The sequence below is a fragment of the Procambarus clarkii genome, chromosome 40 (assembly GCF_040958095.1).
Source record: "Procambarus clarkii isolate CNS0578487 chromosome 40, FALCON_Pclarkii_2.0, whole genome shotgun sequence".
Lineage (NCBI taxonomy): Eukaryota > Metazoa > Arthropoda > Malacostraca > Decapoda > Cambaridae > Procambarus > Procambarus clarkii.
The window spans coordinates 2,962,357-2,986,121 of NC_091189.1; the positions used below are offsets into that span (position 1 = coordinate 2,962,357).

A 23,765-nucleotide genomic window follows, 5' to 3' on the forward strand; every position below is an offset into this window, starting at 1 on the left:
GTGGTTGAACACTTTGGTCAGTCAAGTGAAGGAAAAAAACCTGCGGAGCCTATCACCCATGTTTCACTTGGTGCCCGTCAAGGTGCCAAGGAATAGTGCACATGTACCATATACGAACTACTGGCTCGCAGTCACCATGATCACTAGTGACCAATCAGAAAACAGGCAGCCTTATTTAATAAATACCACATATATCTATATACACAAAATTAAGCACCCAAAACCCATCAAATTCACTCCCCCGCTAAAAAAAAAACTCAAATTCCCTCGGATCTCCCGCAAAACAACACAACTACAATACAAAATGTTTAAATAAAAAAGCCGCTACCGTATTCCTATAAAACTGCCTTAAAACAAAAGCAGAGAAATCGACTTGAGAATGGTCCAGGACGGACCGAAACGTCGTCGTCGTCCCTTCACTTTCTAGTGTGTGGTCTGGTCAACAAAAAGCAGAGAAAGACCACGTGCGAGGAGACGCCGGACCCGGCGCCCCAGACCTATGTCAACACCGGAGATTGCATTCACTGCAAAATGTTGCTGTAATCGGCAGAGCATCTTAATGGATCACTAAGAGGATTCTGTTGTTTTTCCTCCCCCTGGCCAGAAGCAAGGCGGCGGGGGGGGGGGGAGGAGGAACTAAGAGGGGGGAAAGCGCCAAGCCATTACGACTATATAGCACTGGGAAGGGGTCAGGATAAGGATTTGAGATGGGACGGGGAAAAGGAATGGTGCCCAACCACTTGGACGATCGGGGATTGAACGCCGACCTGCATGAAGCGAGACCGTCGCTCTACCGTCCAGTCCAAGTGGTTGGCCCGGGAGGGGGGGGGAGGAAGCGGTGGCTTCAACAGGTCTAGAAAGATGTAAAAGCAACTATCAAAAGGTGCCGCTAGAGGCCTGGAACACTATGTAGCAAAGGTGTGAAAAGTGTAGTGGAACAGTGTCAAAAGAGGAGGGGGGGGGGGGGGAGAAGGTTAAGAGTGGGACGGAGGTGGTCAGAGGCGGGATGGAGAAGGAAAGGCTAAGGGTAGTCATGGAGGAAAGGTACATGCCGACCCCTGTCCCATCCCAAATCCTTATCCTGACCCCCCTTCCATGGGCTATCTAGTCGTAATGGCTTGGCACTTTCTCCAGATAGTTCCCTTCCCCTGGTAGAGAATTAGAGCGCCATAACGTCCGGGGCGTGAGGAAGCCTGGTGGCACTGGTGGCACTGGAGAAGGTTAGGTTATCTTGAGATGATTTCGGGGCTTTTCAGTGTCCCCGCGGCCCGGTCCTCGACCAGGCCTCCACCCCCAGGAAGCAGCCCGTGACAGCTGACTAACACACAGGTACCTATTTTACTGCTAGGTAACAGGGGCATAGGGTGAAAGAAACTCTGCCCATTGTTTCTCGCCGGCGCCTGAGATCGAACCCAGGACCACAGGATCACAAGTCCAGTGTGCTGTCCGCTCGGTCGACCGGCTCCCTACCCGGCTCAGGTGCTGACGACGCCCTCGGTGTGCCCTTGTACGCCTAATGACCTTGTTAATGGCACCCACCCGGCCTTACACTACTTAACTAATCCATTTTAAACTAATTCCCAGCATTCCTAATTCTTAGGGGCGTCTGACAGCGTAGTCATGAGGCTCCGGGTTCGATCCCCGGTAAGGCGGAGACAACGGGGCAAAAAGTTTATTTCCACCCTGATGCCCCTGTTACCTAACAGTAAATAAGTACCTGGGAGTTAGACAGCTGCTACGGGCTGCTTCCTGGAGGATGTGCAACAAAAAGGAGGCCTGGTCGAGGACCGGGCCACGGGGACGCTAAACCCCGAAGTCATCTCATCTCAAGATAACCTCAAGATAGCACACTTGTAACGATTATTCGAGGGGGCTCCCACCCCCCTCTCCTCACTTGGTAACCAAATTCATTCTATAAAACATAATTTTTGAAGGACACAGTTAAACTTTAAAGCAAACAATTAAATAACACACAGACACGAAACTCGTTCGGTGACAGACAAACGCAAGAATGTGAACTGGTCACATGTAAGTAGACGTAAACTTAGATGTAAACTACGAGACCTGGTCGACGACCGGGCCGCGGGGACGCTAAGCCCCGGAAGCACCTCAAGGTAACCTCAAGGTAAGGTAGGTCACTAACAGTCCTTATGTGTTCGTTAACCATGGTGTTAATGGGTGATGTTCCTTGGGGACGGGAGGCTGTGCAGTGCGCATCTGTCATGTCACGTCTCTCATCTGTCTAACTTAGCATAGCTAATGGTAAATATATTTATTATATACACGGAATTGCAAAAAATTTAAAACTTTACATATACATTACTAAAAAATATTACTATATAATTCATTATTAAATATTAGTTTCATGTACAAATATAAAGTGTATCATTTCTGTAAACTAAGCTAAATATTAACATTCTTACTATTATACATAAATTCTTTATACAAAAAAAGGTCAAATGTTGGGGAACAGTTTATTCAGCCAGTCCTGCCGTGAATAAATCATTCAATTAGTTGCAACATTGCCAATACTGTCGGTCAAACATGTCCTGGACACTGTACAGAGCCAGCCACCTGTACAACACACACACACACACTTACCCTTTCCTCGGTAGTGAAAAGGGCATTAGGAAGCGATGTGGTGGAGGCTGACTTCATACACAGTTTCAAGTGTAGATATGATAAGAGCCCAGTAGGTTCAGGAATCTGTACACCTGTTGATCGACGGTTGAGAGGCGGGACCAAAGAGCCAGAGCACAACCCCCGCAAACACAAATAGGTGAGTACACACACACACACACACACATTACAGAAATTTATACTTGGCCGGACAGAACACCTTTTGTACAGCCTCCACCGGAACTATCCCGTCTGACCGGCCACTCATTCGGACGTCTCCTGCCTCTACCCTTCCTCGCCACCAACTAGTTATTAAAAAGTAAACAAACATCTACCAGCATGCACACGCCAGACAATTGCCCACACACTACCATAACAAAAACCTATCATTAGGCCTACTTAGATGTAAACAATGCAGGTCTACCTTTATCTCAGGACCAAATATGTTCAAAATCCGCGTTTCATCCTGCGAAAGGTAACCGTTTCAGTATAGTGCATTTACCATACACCCCACATCCATCCTGTGGGGGGGGGGTAGTGAGACCTCCCTACACCCATCCTGTGGGGGGGGGGCAGTAACGCCCACCCTCACACCCGTCCAGTGGGCGGTAGTGGAAAGTGTTAGAGGCACATAATGGGCTCAGGGACTGAATCCCAAAAGTTAGCCAAGTTACTGTCTTTATTGGCTAGTTTCACGGTAAATCACTTAAATATGTACACATTTCATGAACATTTGTTACAGAGCTGTCTCTAAACTCTCGCATCTTTTCGTATTTCCTCCCTTAGTGGCGGAAGGTATGCGAATAATTTTATTGACAGTTAACAATTACTCAGGTATACATCAGCAGGCAATTTAAATTCCCAGAGATACTTATAGCCGAGTCTAAACCGAGCAGTAGTAACAGTCTTTGAGTCTGTTGATTTTATTGGACGATTCATGTGTGTGTGGCTCTCTTGCACGATAGTGTAGCGACCGATGGAACTGATAAGTGTCACTGTCTCAGACTTACAAGGGTTTGTTGAAGTCTTTTGTGCATTATTGGTCTCAAGTTGCTTATAGTCAATTCGAGGATATACTCACCTCCTCCACTGTCTAGCTTCAGCTGCTAGCCACTTATAATTGTGTCTTCAAGAGTCGAGGGCAATGAAGGATGATAAACAATCATTTACAATTAATATATCAAGATAGAACACATTTCAGTGCAAGAATTATGGTAAACAACTCAGTCTGATGGGTAGAGTTGTTTATATGGACTCTCCAATCAAAATATAAACATCACCCATTGTCCTGACAATGGGTGATGCTTATACTTTGATTGGGGCGGCGCACCCGTGGGGCGGTGTAGGGAGCCATCAGTGTGTGGGGTCAGAGAGAGGGAATGATCTGTAGCGATGACTGTGTCGAGCCAGCAGCTGGGTGGGGCTCCGAGGAAGGGATAGTTATAGAGGTGGGGCTGTAACAGCTAAGGATTTACTCTCCTTATTCACCATGCCCAACCACTTTGACTGGACGGTAGAGCGACGATCTCGCCTCATGCTGGTTGGCGTTCAATCCCCGGCCGTCCAAGTGGTTGGGCACAATTCCTCTCCCTCCCGTCCCATCCCTAATCCTGATCCCTTCCCCCCCCTCAATCCCCATTTCCCAGATTTCTGGTTTTACAAAGGGCAGGATGTAGGATACATGTTGGTCGACTCTGACAGCTTGTCAGGTTATTAGAGATGGCTGCGCCCCCTCCCTCCCTCCCTTCCCTGGTGCGGCTCAGACAGCCATTAGCCAGGTACTCCCTTGACCTGCCCCCTCCTACCCCCCCTTGCCCTCGGCCTCTCCTCTCCTCTCAATTAGCCTCGCTAAGAGGTCCCTCCTTCCTTTAAAAAGGAGGAAAACCTCCTTTGAAAGTTTTCAGGTGTCTGGTCAAGACCTCTGGCAGTCGGTGATATATCATGCCCAGAGCCCACGTAGCAGCGGGCACCATTCATACCCCCCACGAGTGGTGACCCTCTGCTGGGCATTGTGATTCGTCCTTGGATGCCCGGAGGCGTGGTTAAGGTGCCATAGGAGCGGAGTTTCAGGGCAGACATTAAGTTAGTGAGAGTTGGGCAAGGTGTGGGGGGGGGGGGGAATCGTCTTTGCTTTCGCTCTAAGGGAAACCCGGTTGTTCCATCCGCCAGAGGAAGTAGCAGATCAAGTAATCGAAATCCTCAGATTAGGCAAAATTGTAATTGATTTTGTCAGTAAAGATGTTAATAATAATAAATTCAAGGTGGATACTTCCTGAGTTTTATTCATAGTTTTATTCACGCAGTTTTACATACAGACTGATACCACTAACACCACACATCATAAAATTCTTTGAGTGGGATGCTCCCGGACGCAGGTTCGAATCCTCGTCACGGCCCTTGTGGATTTGTTCTTTGAGAGAGTTTTAAGAAGTAAGATCACAAAGTACATAGAATCACAGCATCTCCATAACCCCCCGAACAACATGGTTTCAGAACAGGGCGCTCTTGCCTGTCGCAGTTGCTGGACCACTATGATATGGCATTAGATGCCATGGAAGACAAACAAAACGCTGATATAATTTACACAGATTTCGCAAAAGCCTTCGACAAATGTGACCATGGTGTTATTGCACACAAAATGCGTGCAAAGGGAATTACCGGAAAAATAGGCAGCTGGGTCTATAATTTTCTGACTAACAGAACCCAATGTGTAATAGTCAATAAAATCAAATCCGGACCATCAACCGTGAAGAGCTCAGTCCCCCAGGGTACTGTGCTTGCTCCAGTACTTTTTCTCATCCTTATATCGGACATAGACAAGAACACAATCTATAGCACTGTATCATCCTTTGCAGACGACACGGATTTTCATGAGTAGACAACATAGAGGACACGGCAAACCCCCAATCAGATGTAAATCAGGTCTTTCTATGGGCTACAGAAAATAATATGGTGTTTAAGAGAAGTTCCAGCTCCTACGCTACGGAAAAAATATATAAAAACGGAAACCACGTACAAAACAGTCAAATCATAACATAGAACGAATAGGCAATGTAAAGGATCTGGGTGTACTCATGTCGGAAGACCTTACCTTTAAAGAACAATAAAGTAGCCGTCACATCTGCAAGAAAAATAGCAAGTTGGATAACAAGAACGTTTGTTCTTGTTACACCTTGGATAACAAGACAGTCCCAGAACCGCGTCTTGGAACACTCTCCTTAAGACAGTTCCTACCTGTTTGACCAGACCACACACTAGAAGGTGAGAGGACGACGACGTTTCGGTCCGTCCCGGACCATTCTCAAGTCGATTGTGGTCTGGTCAAACTACTTCAGCCACGTTGAGACTCATCGCCTGTATACAGTTCCTACCTTGTGTTCATTGAGCAATCTCTCCTCAAATAAGTATCGAAAGCCTTATTAAAAAGGTGTTGAATACCATTTACTGTGCCACAGTAAACCATTACCTACAGTTCATGTTTAAGAGAAAATTATATCAAACAATCACTGCATTAAATACATCCCCCCCCCCCTCCAGCATACAACCGCAGGCAGAAAATACATCACAAACTACAGCTTAAAAACTAAAATTCAAACACGTCATACATATTATCTTTACAAAAATATTAAAATGTAATTCCAGGACCAGAACTGGGTGGGCAGTGAACAACCACTCATAATAATTACATTCGCATCTCTTGCCGTTAAATTATAATTATTTTACATCTATCTGATACACTATCACGATAAAATTTGCTATCTAAAGTGAGGATAGGAAAATTAATTTGGTGAAATGACTTGTATTGCACAGAAATACCGTCGATACCAGAAAAATATATTTATATGTATTGGGTTACTCGTGTATTTTTGGCATGTCATGAACGCAGCTCTACAAGAGTCATGCCAGAGTGTAGCAGTCTTGCATGTTGTATTGTGCAGGGCAAGGCTAACGTTGGGCAGGCCAAGGCTACCGTTGGGCAGGACAAGGCTACCGTTGGGCAGGCCAAGGCTACCGTTGGGCAGGGAAGGGCCTAGAGGAGGGGCGGGGCTGGTGGGTAGGTGTAGTGCTGTTGGTGGGTAGTTAAGTAATTATCAGAAGTCGTCAAGCAAGGAAGATTAGAGCGGGGATCCACAACTACAAGGCCTAGTGATCGGCGTAGGAAATAGGGTTACTCAAAAAATTTTGAGTAAATTACTCGACATCATAATCCAATAACCTGGTTGATACCTGCTTGATGGAGGTTCTGGGAGTTGTTCCACTCCCCAAGCCCGGCCCGAGGGTAGGCTTGACTTGTGAGAGTTTGGTCCACCAGGTTGTTGCTTGGAGCGGCCCGCAGGCCCACAACAGCCCGGTTGGTCCGGCTTTCCTTGGAGAAAACTATCTCGTTTTCTCTTTGAAGATGTCCACGGTTGTTCCTTCAATATTTCTTATTTCTAACCCAAGAGCCATACAAATTTTCAGCCTCAAACATTATGGGAAAGGAGTCAATATAGATGTAGTGATACAAGATCATTATTCCATGAACACCCTACACTTGTAAACAAATGTAATATCCGATACGATTTAGTAAACAAAGCCACGATTGAAGGGTCTAACCAACTGGCCAGTCAACCAGCCCGTCTTAGCAGACTAACAACCGTATTACTATTATCTCCGCGTTTGATCAATTTCTCCTGAAGCGACATTCAGCATCTCGCGCCAAATACACATTCACCTAAATATAAATAAATTCAGCTCCACAAAAGCTAAATATTAAAATCTCACATTCCCAAAATTAATCACGTGAATCAAGGTAAGGCAAACAAGCTTGCAGCATCAAGAGGTTGAGGTAGTTCGAACAGTGGTAAACAAGGCGGAACATTTTGGACATAACACACAAAAAAACAGCTTCATTTATATTCTAGCAAGAATCGACTCGCCTCACGAACGCCGCCTGTCGAGAACGCTTACCGGATTTCTGCGCCTTCCAAGAGTTCTTGCTGAATAAGCCTGTCGGGGCTCGCCAGGTCTGAAAAGAAACATTTGAATTTTAATCTAAAATCGTCGAAAATAGCTTTGTCAGGTAACAATCAAAATGCTAATCCAATTTTACACTTGGGCTAGTATCAGCAAAAAATAACCGCTCGCTTCGTTTGACACAATCTCCCCCCTTCCCCAGATTTATGGGGGGGGGGGAGGCTGATCTTACCAACCCCTGAGACAAACTATTTAATAAAATAAACATACATGTTAATAAGTGTTTTGGTGCATGATAACGATTCTCATCACACCGAAAGAATAAGAATATATAACACCATTAAATCACAAACAACTTCTGGTATTTCAACGCTTCATACACACGACGGCTTCGAAACTCACCGGAGTAGACGTCCGGTGAGGCCGCTAGTTGTAAACACCTGTAAACACGGAACCAGGTACACAACGAGGAGGTTTACCTGTACTACACACCATACACTGCCCCCCTCACAAACACAGCAGGGTAGACTCACTCGACACAACCTTCCCCCACACACTTCATGGGTCCCAACGCTCTCAATCACCCACACACCCTCCCCCTGCCAGCCCTTGGCCAGTACTGACTGGGTAACACGTGGTTTGGGAGGTAAGGGTGGTTGAGGGATGGGGGGTGGGGGTAGGGGTAGTCTGGTGCAGGGCTACAGGTCTATATGAGCCTCTGGAGCCCCTGAGTGTAGCAGAGTGTAGTTCCCGACCCCTGGAGGGGTGGAGGCGGCGCCTCCAGCCCCTCGGGGGAGTCTTTTGAGCATTAGAAAATAGTGACGTGCACTAAAAAAAGGTTGGAGAGTTATCAAGGCCACCACAATAGCTTACTGACCACCAGCAAGTATACTACACAAAAGTGAGTGTATATTGTGTATACTACACAAAAGTGAGTACACAGTGAGAGTTTACAATAGTAAACTCATTGTATATACACGGAGATGCGGGGTTCACCTTTCTGCGTGTATAACCGAGGGTTGGGTAAAGGTATATCAATAATGTTCAAGATAGGAACTATTCAAGCCGATAGCCAGAGTAACTGGAAGAGCCCGGCCACAGTGCTTGCTAATGAATGTTTACCCTCCAGATATGAAATGTTTGAAGGCTAAAGTTACGCTTATCATGAGAGCTCGCTAACTCGGCGTGATAGCGCTCGGGGCGGAGACGAGGACGCAAGAAGCCCAACCACTGCAACCCGTCCTCCTAATAGAACGTCGCACATTGGCTGACGTACACTCTACCTAAGGCCAAAACTGCTCGTATTAGAAAATGGTAGCGGCTCGCGAAATTGACATATTGTCCCCCGTTTTCTGTTTTGGGTTCTCTGGGAGTTTAGGATAAGGGCACTTTAGTACGACCGTTTTTTTACGTTGGGAAACGTTAGGAGGACGAGGCTGACACTGGACGCCAACAATGTTAAAAGTGAGAATAGAAGTCATAAGCATATTTACAAACCCCTACCCCCCCCCCCCATCCAAAAAATAATTATCTTCAGGTTATACACAGAAATCACACTAACGTGATGCATCAAATGAACAAATCCACAAGGGCCGTGACGAGGATTCGAACCTGCGTCCGGGTGCATCCCAGACGCAGGTTCGAATTTTGTGCCTCGCAGGGGGCAGGGGGGAGTTGTGTAAAACCCCGGTTTGTGTCTCGGAGAGGCTGCAGAATCCAGTAAGTTCAGTAGAACTTCGGTTTCAACTCTTTTACCCTGTCGTAGCTCAGTCGATTAAGGCAGCGTCTGGGATGCTCCCGGACGCAGGTTCGAATCCTCGTCACGGCCCTTGTGGATTTGTTCATTATCTTGAGATGATTTCGGGGCTTAGCGTCCCCGCGGCCCGGTCCTCGACCAGGCCTCCTTTTTGTTACACACCCCCAGGAAGCAGCCCGTAACAGCTGTCTAACTCTCAGATACCTATTTAATGCTAGGTGAACAGGTGCATCAGGGTGAAAGACACTCTGCCCATTTCTTTCCGCTTCCACCGGGGATCGAGCCCGGAACCTCAGGACTATGAATCCAAAGTGCTGTCCACTCAGCTGTGAGGTCCCACCATTAAGATACATAACATTTTCAGAGATGGTGTGTATATTGTATGAAATAAATCAATATTTATCAAATGATGTATGGTCAATACTCCACGAGCAGTGAGCATAGATCTAACATCCAAATACACAAACGTAAAAAAATATTAAAGATAAAACAAATTAACCAAAGAACAAGATAAGTGAAGCAGCGTACATATTTCCGTGTAATGTTGTTGTTGTTATAGATTCAGCTACTCGGAACAAGCTCCAAGTAGCACGGGCTATGGTGAGCCCGTAACTTACCTGGCACAGGAGCCGTGCGTGATGTGTTCCGTGTAAGCTGAGCCAGTTGACTACACAGCTGGGACATCACCGAAGCCTCTGTATCTTCGTGGAAGCTGGACCACAAACAAGAGAGGTACCAGAGTACGCCCCTTGCCCCTTGGGAGCCCCAGCAACGGTCCAGCGTCATTCAGGGGCGCCACCAGTACTACCTTACTAGTGGAAGATCTTCCTCCCAGTGAACTATGCTTACAGTACCAAAAGCCCTCGGCTGCACAGTATGATTTTGTTCATCTCAACACAACCGATGAACAAACACAATGTTTGTTCATTACCACAGAGACGTGCGTCGCACCTCCTCTTCTTAGCAAGCAGGGAGGGGCACAAGACCCCCCTGGAACACGCCAGTGGGGGGTGCACCCTTCTGCACCTCCCCTGGAGCACCTCCACTGGAGCACCTCCCCTGGAGCACCCGGACACACTTCTACCTCTCAAACCAATGGAATTTTCACAAAAAACATTTCGGCGCTTAAATACATTTGCATTTTTTAATATTAACAAGTTAGTCGTCTGGCAAAGAGAGGTATGAATGGGAGGGAAGAAATGGCGGGAGGGAAGAAATGGCGGGAGGAGAGTGTTGCCCAGGCAGTGCTGGGGTCTTATATGAATGTAACTCACTGTCACCCAACACACGCCTTTACGCCCTCACTGTTGACGACGGCGGGTGGTGACGCAGAGGATGATGACGACGGGTGGTGACACAGAGAATGATGACGGCGGGTGGTGACGCAGAGGATGATGACGACGGGTGGTGACGCAGAGGATGATGACGTGGGGCTGGAAGACGCAGGCCTGAGAGGACGTGCGTCCCACCTTGCTACCAAACCAGCGTCCACCAAGAAGGTCCCCCTCGGTATAGTCTGTATATACGAGCCACTTTACGAGCTCGGAAACCCTTCGTTAATGGCCGTCCTCGTAGCGCTTCGAGGTTCATCAGACCCTTTTAATTAATGTAAACTAAGCATGAAGAAAGATGTACGGGTTTCGTCAGTTGCTACTTACGAGCTCGCTGCCTCCTGGCTTAGGGCAGTCACCAACCACAGGTGAACACAGAGGGCCACAGGTCATAGCTACACCCCCCCCCCCCACCCCACCGCTCGCCAACCTTTCTCCACTGTCAGTCCGTCAGTTGTTGGCACGGACGTACGACATTCAGGCTCACGGACGTACGACGTTCAGGCTCACAGACGTACGACGTTCAGGCTCACAGACGTACGACGTTCAGGCCTCACGGACGTACGGCACTCAGCCTCACGGACGTATAACACGGACGTATATAAGTGCGAAAGGGAGAGGAGAGACGAGATGGGAAGGGAGAGGAGGAAGGAGGCGGGAAGGGAAAAAGAGGACGGGTGTGCAGAAGGTGGATAAATAACGGAAGGAACAACGAGAGCTAATAAGTTAGTAGGAGGAATGGGACAGGAAGACAGTGAAGAGGTACAGGAGGAGAGGAGGATGAGAAGGAGGAGGAGAAGGAATAGGAGAAGGAGGTGGAGGAGGGACCCTCCTCACAGTATAAAGTGCTGGTGGTTCATGTTCTTGAATAATGTCGACAGTTTTGGTCAACATATTTAAGAAAGAACATTAGCAAGATGGAGGTCGTCCATCGTCTGGTGATGGAGACGATGCCGTCTTACCTTGTGGCCAACACGAATCGAAATCACATTAAACATTTCAAGTAAATTAAATTTGATTAATTCTTGCAAGATGAATGATTCACCTGAAGACTGATTAATAATTAATCTGGCGTCATAACCAGGTCATTGTCGCTGTATAAATCATATTTAACCTTCGGGTTAGAGTGTATTCTGTCTTCATGTCATCAAGAAGAGTAAAACCGGAGGAAACCGGCTCTGCGGCACGATATGAAACCAGAGACTAACACTACACTAAAAATGAATCAATATTAATCCACCGCCTATCCTACTGCCAGAAGAGGAACAGCTCTCAGCTGCTCTTCGGGTGATGTAGAGGCGTCATAACAGGTTTTCTGGTCCAGATCTACAGCAACGGGAGAGGACAAGATCTGAGACGACCATCACCTCAAGACCACTAAGAGCAGGAGTCTGCTCATCTTACTACATCCCATATGGATATATCTGGCTCTTCCAGTATGTAGTATAATACTAATAGTTTGTTAAGTTATATAACACGTGTGTGTGTTAGCAGGAAATGAACGCAGAGAAAGGTAATTATATTTTGGTCTTTGCTCGCTTTTACTCTTAATTCATCATCGTCGGGATGAATTGGTGAGTTTACCAAATGCGTTATTACCGCGGCAGACACCATGGTGCCCCGAGGCAGACACCATGGAGCCCACAGGCAGACACCATGGAGCCCAGAGGCAGACACCATGGAGCCCAGAGGCAGACACCATGGTGCCCTGAGGCAGACACCATGGTGCCCTGAGGCAGACACCATGGTGCCCTGAGGCAGACACCATGGTGCCCTGAGGCAGACACCATGGTGCCCTGAGGCAGACACCATGGTGCCCTGAGGCAGACACCATGGAGCCCACAGGCAGACACCATGGAGCCCACAGGCAGACACCATGGAGCCCACAGGCAGACACCATGGATCCCAGAGGCAGACACCATGGAGCCCACAGGCAGACACCATGGAGCCTTCCCGCCCAAATATTCGGAATCGTCGGACAAGATATTTCTCGGTAATTTTAGTTCCCGGGGATATTTACAGACCATTAAAATATGATGGCCGGGTAAAGTTGCTTCACACGCTCTAATATTATACCAAATTCAATTCCGGATTCTTTCATGTTTCAGCGATCAGTTTATCGCTGGGTGACAAGTGTCGTGGAGGAGGTTAATGGTGGTCGTGTTGGTAGTTGTAGTGGTTGTGGTAAAGCTGGTTGGTGGTTGTTATGAACCCGTGTTGCCCGAGGTTATGTAGTTTTTTTTTTTTTTTTTATTTTTTTTTTTTTTTTATTTTTACATGCAAGCATGCGTATAATGTACAATAAAAACAGAACAAATATAACAGAACAAAAGAACAAAGCACACACATGAACAATGACAAAGGAACAAATCAAGAAGACGACCAGCCAGAAGGGCTGACCACAAAACAAAAAATGCATATACAAACATAACAAATATAAACACAGCGTAATACAAACATAAGGGAAGCATAGAGGCGAGAAACAGACAAAACAAGTCTGCTAACACCTCAAACACATAATGCACACATAACAAAGAGCACACCCCAACAGCCTGAAGGGCACACAATATGACAAGCAAGCGCACACGACATCCACAACCGAACACACAAACGCACAGGAACCGCACACCCCCCCACTAGCCATACAAGAAAACCCACAATACAAACCGGAGCACGCAGGAACCGGGAAACAATACCCACCCCACCCACTCACATACACACCCCACAACCAGGCAACACAAAATACATAGAAATCACTTGCGAGGAACCTCGTGAGAAATGTACTTCTCCGGGAAAAGATCATGAGGATATTTCGCCTTGTAAGCTTCCCAGACTAGATCTTCAAGGTCGGTAGGGTTTTCGACCCCCCGCGCTCGAGCGGGTATCATAAACTCGGGAACATCTATATCTGGCGGCATCGGCCAATGCCTAAGGTCACTGACGCAAGTCGCATAACGAGGCCGGGGAGCGCCAACCACGCCCTTCGAGGAAGCAGATGACACCGGAGAAGCGGACGAGGGTCGCCGAGCCTGCCACGCCTTCGTCATCGGAGCAGGTGTCGGACGCTGAGACGATAGCACTTCCACGGATACCGCAGGAGACACGGAAGGGACTGCAGGAAACGGAAGAGGCGGCAAGACCGCTGCCGAGGAAACGGGTAACGAGGAAGGAGCCACAGAACATCCAGAGCGAGCATCCTTTCTCAACATCACTACCAGGCCACCCCGCTCACCACCAACTACAGCAGGGGGAACCACCGCCCACGAAGAACCGGAGCCATCCGACGCAGGCAACGCACCTGAAGCAGGACCCTCGGACACCGGACCAGAGGTTGAGGCCGAAACGCCGGCACCGGCATCCTCAGGCAAGTGTACCTCCGCCACCACCGTAGTGTGCACCACATCCGGAGCCACGCCACCGTCAACGGAAGGACGACACTCGTCGAATTCGCCAACATCAGCCCACGCAGAAGAACGCCGGGAACGCTTAGGCTCGGGCCGCACATCATCAGACCCGGAGGCAGACTCAGCGACCCGCGCAGCACCAACCGAGCGAACCGACGCACGCCGCAGCACGGCAGCCTCCTCAACCACACGGGGCACCAGGCCAGGCACAGGAGGGAATTCCGGATCCACCTCAGCTCCCAGCACAGCCGGAACAGACGGCGAGGGCGCAGGGACCGGGACAGACACAGCAGAGGAAGAACTGGAAGACGAGGGGACCGAGCAAACGGCAGGCGGAAGAGGCTCAGGGACACCAGCTGGAGCACTAGGCGAGGACACAACCTCCGGAGGAGATGCGGCAACAACAGGGGGCGCAACAGGCGGAGCAACAGCTGCTACAGAGGGCACCTCCTCAGCCGAAGAGACGTCCATACCCACCGAATCATCCCCCACAGGAAGGGGCGGAAAATCCTCCTCACTGAAGAGGTTCACTGGTGCAACAGGAGGCGCAGAACAGTCAGCAGCCTGATGGCCCAAAAGACCACAACGATAACACGTCCGCGGCTGACGGGCGTAAAACACCCGAACGTTGAACCCCATAAGGCGCACAGAGGACGGAATATCCGCCCGGAGTCTCATGCCCAGGGTGCGAATGTTAGACCTCACACCCTTAAGAGGACTAGAAGACACCACGTTCACTCTCACACAAACAACTGCGCCAAACCGCCCGAAATACCGCCGTAGCAGAGCCTCTGGAAACTCCAAGGGAGCCCCATGCACACTGATGTAAGTAAGTGCACCACTTCTATCCGAGAGGGTGACAGTGCCCGCACCATCCGGCAGGGGCAGAGTCCGCCCCTCGTATCGCCGGAGAAAATCGCGATACGCCACCTCCTCTGCAAACTTCACAATTGCCCTACGGGCCGTTACCAACTCGACCCCATAAATCGCAAACACAGGGACAGAGAGCATTTCACAAGCCAGGGCAATCTCCGGGTAACCAGCCCGCACAGAGAACTCTAGTCCCACAGACTGAGCCCGGACGACTGGGGGTAGAGGGACCCCCATCGTAACGCCACGTCAGCACAGGCGAGCAGAGACACACCCGCCCCCAACCGGCCGAAACGGGCAAACAACACCAAACTGCTGGAGCGCCGATGCAACACGTCCGCCCCTTACCGAAGCAAGGGCCAGACTCAAGTTATGTAGAGGTTGTGATTACTTGTGATCTTACTTCTTAACAGTTTTTCAAAGATTTTGATGCTGTGTGAGGTTAGAGTTATTGGTCTATATTTTCTTGTATCTGCTTTACTACCTCCTTTTGTGAAATGGCGCGATCTCCGCTGTTTTCAATATGCCGGGGATGACGCCCTTATCTAGGCTCCGTCGCCAGACACTGTTTGGGGCCTGTGATAGTGGTGTTTTGCACACCTTAAGGAATATAGAATTCCAGGAGTCTGGTCCTGGTGCAGAGTGCATGGCTATCTATGACTACTTCAAAAGTCAAGTAGAGGTGTTAGAGTGACATCTGATATATGGTTCGATGTCGGTATCACATTGTTGACCAGACCACACACTAGAAGGTGAAGGGACGACGACGTTTCGGTCCGTCCTGGACCATTCTCAAGTCGATTGTCGGTCCAGGATGGACCGAAACGTCGTCGTACCTTCACCTTCTAGTATGTGGTCTGATCAACATACTTCAGCCACGTTATTGTGACTCCTCGCCTGCATTTGGTATCACATTCATAAAGAATTCGTTTGGCATCATTGATCTTCAGTGAGTTCCGGGATTCACTGAAAACAGATTCGTACTGTTATCTTGAGGTTATCTTGAGGTTATCTTGAGATGATTTCGGGGCTTTTTAGTGTCCCCGCGGCCCGGTCCTCGACCAGGCCTCCACCCCCAGGAAGCAGCCCGTGACAGCTGACTAACACCCAGGTACATATTTACTGCTAGGTAACAGGGGCATAGGGTGAAAGAAACTTTGCCCATTTGTTTCTGCCTCGTGCGGGAATCGAACCCGCGCCACAGAATTACGAGTCCTGCGCGCTATCCACCAGGCTACGAGGCCCCTGTATTTCATGTTGTCAACTGTGAAGCTCCGTCACCACTGCGCAAGAGGCCAACGCTGCTTGTTTGTTTTTGTTTTAGATTTTGCAGAGAAAAAATATTTTGGATTTCTCTATTTCACTAATGGCCTTTCCCGCTCTTTTGCCTCCTAGACTGTATATGATTCTTGCCGCTTTAGGTCATTCACTGCTATTTCTTTATACATACTGAAGTCACTTTACTCTCCAGCAAGTCACACACTTGGGACACTTTACACTTAAAGCGAGACACTTCAAGCTCTCTGCCCAAGTCTCTCCACCCCCACCCCCCCAGACCCCCCACCCCCAACCCCGCCCGCAGAGATAGTCGAAGCACAAGACTGCATTCATAACTTTTATCCATGCACTGGGAATTATTCGATACATCACTTCTGGTGTATTTTATCTTACCGCTGCTGCAGTGCGGCTCCTGCACTATGAATCAATTCTTTTGGGGGTTAAAGGTAATACGGGAATCGATCCTGGGGTCAAGGTGAATGGCGTCGACACGCCACCACTCAGCCACGAGAATACAAGCAATGGAAACCTGATAATTGTATTAAGTCACCTCGGGATAGTCTAAACTAGAAACTCCCCATTCACGTTTTATCCATTCACAAACTGTGGCACCATCGTAACATACACGGTGTTCGGAAAGGCGTAACATACTCACACTATACGTACATACACACGCATACTACACACTACACAAATACATACACCCGCACAATACATTTATATACATTCGAACCGTACACAATACATGGCAATTCACCAAACACACCATAAACACAGCAACCACCGTAACCGAATCAAGCCACACCACACACTACCACACCACACACCACCACACCACACACCACCACACCACACACCACCACACCACACACCACCACAACACACACAACCACACCACACACCACCACACTACACACCACCACAACACACACCACCACACCACACACCACCACAACACACACCACACACTACCACACCACACACTACCACACCACACACTACCACACCACACACTACCACACCACACACTACCACACCACACACCACCACAACACACACCACACCACACACCACCACACCACACACCACCACACCACACACAACCACACCACACACCACCACACCACACACCACCACACTACACACCACCACAACACACACCACCACACCACACACCACCACAACACACACCACACACTACCACACCACACACTACCACACCACACACTACCACACCACACACTACCACACCACACACCACCACAACACACACCACACCACACACCACCACACCACACACTACACCACCACACACCACACCACACACCACACCAAACACCACCACCACACCACACACTACACCACCACACACCACACCACACACTACCACACCACACACTACACCACCACACCACACACCACCACACTACACACCACCATCACACCACCACACCATCACACACCACACACCACCACACCAAACACCACCACCACACCACACACTACACCACCACACACCACCACACACCACACCACACACTACCACACCACACACTACACCACCACACCACACACCACCACACCACACACCACCACACCACACACCACCACACACTACCACACCGAACACCACCACACACCACACCGCCTCCGTACACCCCCCCCCCCCCCCGCCGTTAATTAATTTTTGCTAAATTTAACACCATTTTGCTCGTTAGTCCCGGGAACTTAGTTATCTGGGGTAAATATTGAAGTTTGACGTGAATCCTCTTAGTCTGGATAAAGACCCGTGAGTGAAGCACGCCCACAGCCTCGCTGTTGACCTTCCCAACCCTTAGCCAAAGTGTGCACGGCGAGAAAAAAAAGCAATTTCAATCTCAAATTTGAAACTAAATATTTTTTTCAAGTTGGGGGTTGGGAGAGTGGTGGTGGTAGGTGTATGCACCAGCGTGGGGTGGTGGTGGTGGCAGGTAGCCCGAGGGGTGTTGGTAGGTATTCTCTCCCCAGTGGTTCATGGTTCCCTCCCCCGTGAACCCCAGTGGTTCAAGGTTCAGTATTGTTCCTATGGTTCGCCCGCCGCTCGGGGTTGAGAGCATACCTACTCCCGCAGCCCCCAACACGGCTGTTTTGACGACTTGATTGGCTATTACCGCCACAGGTAATGTGATGGCACCACACAGCCATCACAAGCCAGTTGATCCAGCTATCACTGGCAGTGAGTCACAAGGACTAGCCATCACAACCTGGTTGATCAGACTGTTACAGGCAGCGGGTCATAGGAGCACACAGCCAGCGGATCCCGGCTTGAACCCCAGTCCATGAAAATGTCAGCCTTCGTTTCATAATTCTTTCCGTCATTGTGTGTGTGTGTGTGTGTGTGTGTGTGTGTGTGTGTGTGTGTGTGTGTGTGTGTGTGTGTGTTTGTTCACCTAGTTGTGTTTGCGGGGGGTTGAGCTTTGCTCTTTCGGCCCGCCTCTCAACTGTCAATCAACTGTTTACTAACTACTTTTTTTCCACATCACACTCACACACACACACACACACACACACACACCAGGAAGATAGCGCGCAGGACTCTTAATTCTGTGGCGCGGGTTCGATTCCCGCACCAGGCAGAAACAAATGAGCAAAGGTTCTTTCACCCTGAATGCCCCTGTTACCTAGCAGTAAATAGGTACCTGGGAGTTAGTCAGCTGTCACGGGCTGCTTCCTGGGGTGTGTGTGTGTGTGGTGTGGGAAAAAAAAGTAGTTAGTAAACAGTTGATTGACAGTTGAAAGGCGGGCCGAAAGAGCAAAGCTCAACCCCCCGCAAACACAACTAGGTGAATACAACTAGGTGAATACACACACAAACATACACAACTAGGTGAATACAACTAGGTGAATATACACACAAACATACACAATTAGGTGAATACAACCTACCTCCCCAGGATGCAGCCCATACCAGCTGTAACGCCTAGGTACCTATTTCACTGCTAGGTGAACAGAGGCGTCAGATTAAAGAAACTCTGCTCATTTGTGTCTGCTTCGACTGGAAATCGAACCCGAGGCCTTAGGGATCAGCCCGTCCTCCAAACAAAGACCCAAAAGTGATTCCATACACCCGCCAACCCCGCTGTTTATGAATTAAAAACGGTTTACACACAACCCGTCCTTGACTCAAGTCCATTACATCCAGCGGTCGACCCCACAGACGCATTCATAAATTTTAACATGCTGTTCATTCAAAACGGGAATTTTCTCAAGTATAAATTAATATTATAATATATTAGCATATTGTGTATATATAGTGTGACGGTAACGCGTTGGTGTTCGACTGTTTCAAAAGCTAGGGGCATGGCCTCGTCACATAAAGAAATAAAAAAGAGAAAAGCTGGAACTTTCGTCTGTGGTAAGGTAATGGGAAGACACACAAAACACAAGTAAATTTAACAATGAAATTTTAATTACGTTAGAAAAGCAAAACATGAATAAAAATGGGCATAAAAATGTAACATAAATCAAACAAAATAATAAGAATAATCACTGGCAAATGAAAAGTTACGTTAAGACAAGTGAATAATAGCAAAGTAAATTATAGCAAAGGCAATAATGATGCAGGAATATTGGCTTCAAGCTGCCACCTCCCTTAGTACACGTAAGCCAAGGCTTAGTCTAGCAATGAGACGTGTCAACTTGTGTGGAGCACGATATATTCTGCCTTCCCTAGGTCGCAGTAGCTCAGACATCAGCTCGTGTGGCGGGTGGTGGGGCAGGTGCGACGGGCACCAGCCAATCAGCGACAGGCAGGCGATGGACAAGCAGTTTGCCGGTTCACGGTGGCGGAGGCGAGCAGGTGCGCCGGTGCTGGATACATTTTGCTCTCTGGGCAAAACTTGTTGTTGTACTTGTTGGATATATCTTCTATATTAGTTGTTACTGGGACGTAGTTTGGAGGGAAGAGCAGGCTCAATCTCTCTTGAAAGAGATTATCGTCACAATAGGCATAGGTTAGGTTAGGTGTTTAGGTTCTCTTGGCGATTATTTGTATTTGTAGTACGTGGGTGAAGCATTTATAACGTTGTGCTTCGAACAAAATTCGTCTTTGAAGCACTTGTTCCGGATATGTTTGAACGTCAGCAGTTGTGAGTCGTGTGTAAATCGCTTTTCATTCATAAACAGGGGGTTTGGCGGGTGCATGGAATCACTTTTGGGTCTTTGCTTGGAGGACGGGCTGTTACACACGACTCACAAATGATTTCGTTCGAACACTTCCGGAACAAGTGCTTCACTGACGAACTTTGTTCGAACCCCATCGCTATAAATGCTTCACCCACGTACTACAAATACAAATAATCGCCAACAGAACCTAAACACCTAACCTAACCTATGCCTATATATACACAATATGCTAATATAATATAATATTAATTTATATTTGAAAAAATTCCTGTTTTGAATGAACAGCATGTAAAAATATATGAATGCGTCAGTGGGGTCGACCGCTGGATGTAATGGACTCGAGTCGAGGACGGGCTGTAGGAATACCACCCCCCCCCCTCCCGAGCGCAACGCGCGCGTGCGTGCGCGTGTGTGCGTGTTGCACACACACCGGTGATGCTATCGTCCATAATGGCCAGCAAGGGATAACGTGCGGGAGTACGAGGGTGGTTGGGGCCTAACGACCGTAACACACACCCGCACGTCCCTCCGCCCGCCGCCGTAATTGCTCCCGACAAAACCTAATGATCACCTGTCCTTTATTTTTGCCCTCTGAGATTCACTATTAAAAAACAACGACGTAAATAAAAAGTTGCTATAAAGCTTCTTAGTTATTTGTGTGTGTACTCACCTAGTTGTGCTTGAGGGGGTTGAGCTTTGGCTCTTTGATCCCGCCTCAATTGTCAAATCAACTGATTTACAGATTCCTGAGCCTACTGGGCTCTATTATATCTACACTTGAAACTGTGTATGGAGTCAGCCTCCACCACATCACTGCCTAATGCATTTCACCTGTTAACTACTCTGACACTGAAACAATTATTTCTAATGTCTCTGTGGCTCATCTGGATACTCAGTTTCTACCTGTGTCTCCTTGTTCGTGTCCCACCCGTGTTCCCATCCTTCCTCAGTTCTCTATATCCCTTCCACTCTCAGAGGTCAACGCGTGACCCCTGGACACGCCTCTAATATATTCCCTTACTCTGCCTCTAGTGGTTACACAGAGTAATGAGACAAATTCCTGAAGAGGTTAGTGGCCTGGCGAGGCTTGTTCAAGGGACTTGTTAAACTACTTGTCGACCTGTCTACAACCCCCCCCCCTCCAAAAAGTCTTCTTCCCCCATCAGCTCCTTCAAGCCTCCCAGCGCCTGACAGCTGGGTGGACAGCGCTTCGGATTCGTAGTCCTGAGGTTCGGGTTCCGAGTTGTGCATTAATTGGCTGATTAATCCAGCCAATTAATGCACAACTATATTCTACCCACTTCAAGACTCCGCTCCAATATAGAAGCATCAAGAAATATGGGCCAATAGGCCCTCTGCAATTACTTCCATTCTTAACTTCAATACCCATTGTTTCGTGTTCTATCCTGTGTTGAGAGTTTTGTTCACCTCATCCAAAACTGTTGTAACATATCACCTCACCCAAAATGCGGGTATAAAACAAAAAATGAAAGCTGTTTAAATCATAGAATAGTGAGAACTCTGTTTAGTGTTTGCAGGTTACAGTTGTGTGTGTGTAAACTAAAAGTCTTTAAAAATGTAATAAGTTATTACGAAACGCGTTCAAGTGTCGCGTCAGACTAGAAATAAAAATGAATTTTGGAGAATTGATTTCTCAATTACCATCAACAGTGAAAAGAAACATAAGAAAGATCGAGAAAATTCGTGTTAGAATTATTAATCTTACTTTTTCGGTTATATTTAATAATATATATGTCTACAGGAAAGACTGCTACCAAAATATACTAATATATATATATATATATATATATATATATATATATATATATATATATATATATATATATATATAATATATATATATATATATATATATATATATATGAAAGTGTCAGACCACGAAAGAAGAACTGAAACAGGAATTTCTTCAAGTACTTTCGTATTTAATAATACATCTTCAGAAAGAAGGATCCTTCTGAAATAATTTTTTTTGAGTGTGTTAAGGATAATTACTAACGGGTTGCAACTGCTGGTGTTGCTTCAATTGGTGGTGGTAGGGCTGCTGCTGCTGCATCTGGTCCTGGTGCTGCTACTGCTCTTATCCGTTCCTAAATTGTTGCAGAAACACTTGCACTCACTGTTGCGTGCAGGAATATTCACGCACAATGACCCCGCTCTGCACTACCAGCCTCATGCCACTTGGGGGGGATCTATTTTTGTTGCAAATACAATATTCTCGCTCGTCTCGGATATTCCCTACGTGTATTCCAACACCCAAAACCTTTACCATATTCAGATTATTCTCCCATATATATACCTATCGACCAGAGAATCGGAAGTTCCACGGAACTATCATAACTAGTCGTCTAAACTAGCCTCAGGACCCCCAACAGCCGAAATATGATGTCCTATGAATCACAGCCGCTCGCAAAACTAACGGAGTGTCACGTTTTCTATTCGTGGGTCCTCGGGTAATTTGTCTGGGGCAATTTAATTCATCATTTATGTGACGTTGTGACTCCTGGAGCGGCCGGACAGAGTAGCGTGAGGAGCCCGTGGCGGCAACACTCGCCCAGACACCCTTCAGTTGCCAGGTACTTCAGGATAACACCACACCGGCCGTCTAGTGCTGTAAACAATATCTACCGTCAGTTGCCAGGTACTTCAAGATAACACCTCTCCGGCCGCCTAGTGCTGTAAACAATATCTACCGTCAGTTGCCAGGTACTTCAGGATAACACCACACCGGCCGTCTAGTGCTGTAAACAATATCTACCGTCAGTTGCCAGGTACTTCAGGATAACACCACTCCGGCCGTCTAGTGGTGTAAACAATATCTACCGTCAGTTGCCAGGTACTTCAGGATAACACCACACCGGCCGTCTAGTGCTGTAAACAATATCTACCGTCAGTTGCCAGGTACTTCAGGATAACACCACTCCGGCCGTCTAGTGCTGTAAACAATATCTACCGTCAGTTGCCAGGTACTTCAGGATAACACCACTCTGGCCGTCTAGTGGTGTAAACAATATCTATATTTTTCCCATTAAGCGCTTTCTCTTAATATTATTCACTTTCCTTAGCTGTCGGTCATTTATCTTTCCTGTCATACTTTCTACACGCGAACGTAGCATCAATCTCTATTTCGTCTCGGCTCTTTATTTTTGTGTTCGTTACATTTCTAACCTTTTCTTTCCCTTTTCTTTTCCCCCGTTCTCTATCATCTTCCCAGGAGCTGCTCACATGTATATACGTTTTTATCCCTCCCGGCTCTTCAAGACGTGTCGGATAATGCTTCTTAATTTACTAAATTCGACTGATGGAGGCACGCCAGCTCCGGAGAAAATGTTTCCCGTGGAATTTTTTTTTTCCCCGCGTCTCGGCGGC

The 23,765-nt window shown here is 47.7% G+C and overlaps 1 protein-coding gene across 12 annotated transcripts in view; it reads right to left on the reverse strand.

Moving 5' to 3' along the window:
* Positions 1-23,765, reverse strand: part of Pgant5 (polypeptide N-acetylgalactosaminyltransferase 5) — a 648,526-nt gene that overhangs the window by 122,226 nt on the left and 502,535 nt on the right. For 6 of the 12 annotated variants that reach the window (XM_069338615.1, XM_069338608.1, XM_069338612.1 and 3 more), the window contains one exon: positions 7,570-7,627. The gene's annotated coding sequence lies outside the window, so the exon portion shown is untranslated. Of the gene's footprint in view, positions 1-7,569; positions 7,628-7,977; positions 8,200-23,765 lie in introns of those variants that run through there. The other 6 variants (XM_069338614.1, XM_069338616.1, XM_069338607.1 and 3 more) reach the window with 3 other exon arrangements.